Source organism: Chelmon rostratus, chromosome 9 (genome assembly GCF_017976325.1).
Source record: "Chelmon rostratus isolate fCheRos1 chromosome 9, fCheRos1.pri, whole genome shotgun sequence".
In the NCBI taxonomy this organism is placed as follows: Eukaryota; Metazoa; Chordata; class Actinopteri; order Chaetodontiformes; family Chaetodontidae; genus Chelmon; species Chelmon rostratus.
Window position 1 is genome coordinate 9512960 of NC_055666.1, and position 2496 is coordinate 9515455.

A 2496-nucleotide genomic window follows, 5' to 3' on the forward strand; every position below is an offset into this window, starting at 1 on the left:
GCATTCCATTCTGCCGTCTCTCCCCACCTACGACCCACTTGGAAGCCCTAATAATTACCTCCATAGCCATTGTCAAAGCTAGCAGGGAAACTGTACATCCTGCCATAATACCAACCTCCAATCTTTGCCAGCCTGTTGTGAGCTCTGCGATACTTGCACACAGTCTGATGTCTTGGAAATATGCTTTCAACAAGTTAACAACTATCTCCGGCACTTTAAAGTAGTCAAAGGAACTCCAAATCAGATCCAAATCAATCAAATCCAAATGTGGCACTGAGCCAAACGCATTAGCCAGATCTAAAAATACAACATTCAAGTCTCTTTTCTCCCTCTTAGCTGTCTGAATCTGATGCCAAATCATGCTAGTATGCTCTAAGCATCCCGCAAATCCTGGTATCCCTGCTTTTTGCACTGTCGTATCTATCATACCATTCCTTTCTAAGTAATTAGCCAGCCTCTGTGCTACGATACTAAAGAAAATCTTTCCCTCAACATTTAGGAGAGAAATCATCCGAAACTGGCTAAGGTCCGATGACTCCTTCTCCTTAGGGATGAAGACACCTCCTGCCCTGCGCCATGCTCTTGGAATACTTTGTTTCTCCCAAACTATTCTCAGGTATCTCCATAGTGTCCTTAGGATGCCAGGTGCACTCTTATAGACACGGTAGGGGACTCCATTAGGCCCTGGGGCTGAAGAAGCCTTTGCACGCCTAACCACCTCCACAACTTCTCTCCACCTAGGTGGGCTCACATCCATCTCCTGCTCCACTTAATGTTACAAACAAATAACATGCATGAAAGAACTATGGCCTGGGAAACTCAAAAACAGCTAGGGAATAGCAGACAACTTTAAGGACGGGGACACTACATAAAACAAGACATGAACATGAATAAAGACAAGAACAAGACGATAAACTAACTGGCACTGTGGCAAATTATAGACTAATAGACTAAATTAGAGACTAATAAAGGAACAACTCAGACCTGAACAGAAACACGGACATGAACAAAGGCAACGCAACAAGAAACACTTAATGAAACACGACAAACATTGACTGTGGGGACTAAGGCTTGAACTATGACTATGACACAGACTATGACTATGATGAGGAGCGCAGACAGCGAAGTAACACAGACAATGACCCGACAAAGACTGGGGGAAAGACACGGACTTAAATACACAAGGCAGGAACACTAATGACACACAGGTGAAACACATCAGACAATCACACGGGAGGGAAAACACAGGAAGTAAAGCAACACAAAGACACATAATGTAGCTGCCATCGAAGTCAGGATAAATAAATAAATAATAGATTAATAAATATTAGGTTAAAAATATAATCTTCATAAATATACATATTTCTACTAACAATAGTTTAATAATAGTTTAATATTAAAGGTAACATTTCATTTGTTTCATGTATTTTCTTTGTTTGTTTGATATGGGGGACATATCTTAATTGAGATAGGAACCAAAGTTTGCTGCCGCGGGTTGAAGGGGTGTTACTTTTAAGGACACCTCGCTGATTCCTCTACCTGAGATCAGCACTGATTAAGAAGACTTCTAATTTTCTCTCAAGGGAAAGCGGCCAATGAGGTACATTTAATTTTTACCGTCATTTTGTTACACTTTATAGATCTAACGTGACGGATTTCTGTTGAGTCAGGTAACAATACAGTTGCGTGTTGTCTTGATGTATTCTATGTTTAAATAATGTTTTTATTTATTTATTTCTGTATGTCCACCAGTTCTCACGGCACACTATCATGCTCTTTGTGTGATTAAAAAGCCCGTAATGAAAAGAACGACTTGGTTTCGTGATTTCGACTTGAGAGGGAATTATACATAACATGAACTTTCAAAATAAAACAGGAAGTAACAAAAACCAGGCAAAGACAACATACAATGGGAAACTTAACAAAAACACAAACACGATGGGGCAAGGGTTGAGACTAAGACAATACAAAAACTCTTACATAAAACATGGCATGACTTTTGAAGACATTAGGGATAACACAGACTTGAACAGAAAAACTAACATGAACTAAGAAAACTGAATGAGGCAAAAGATCAACAAGAGAACACTAAACAAAAACCGGCGTGCAAGGCACGGGTCATGACAAAAAGTAGACTGTTGCCAGGCATTATACCAGCAATGGGGCATACCCAGGTGGAAAAAATCTTAAATTTATATTTCTTATACATATACACTAAAATATACTTATTTTGACAGGAGTCATCAGTGTGATTATAGACTTGACATTTTATTTAACAGGGTACTTGAAAGCAGCATTTAGGCACCATGGTAACCTACCACAACATTCCCCACAGACCTTATAAATACTGGACACACTCTTTGTGCCAGGGAGATCAACTTTGTTTGAGTGCTGGAAGTCTTCGTTACTGCTTCACAGTTTTGTTTGTTCTGTGTTGTGATATACAGCAACAAAACAACGAGTTTCTTGAAGGAGGCAGAGGAATCTACAGACCCA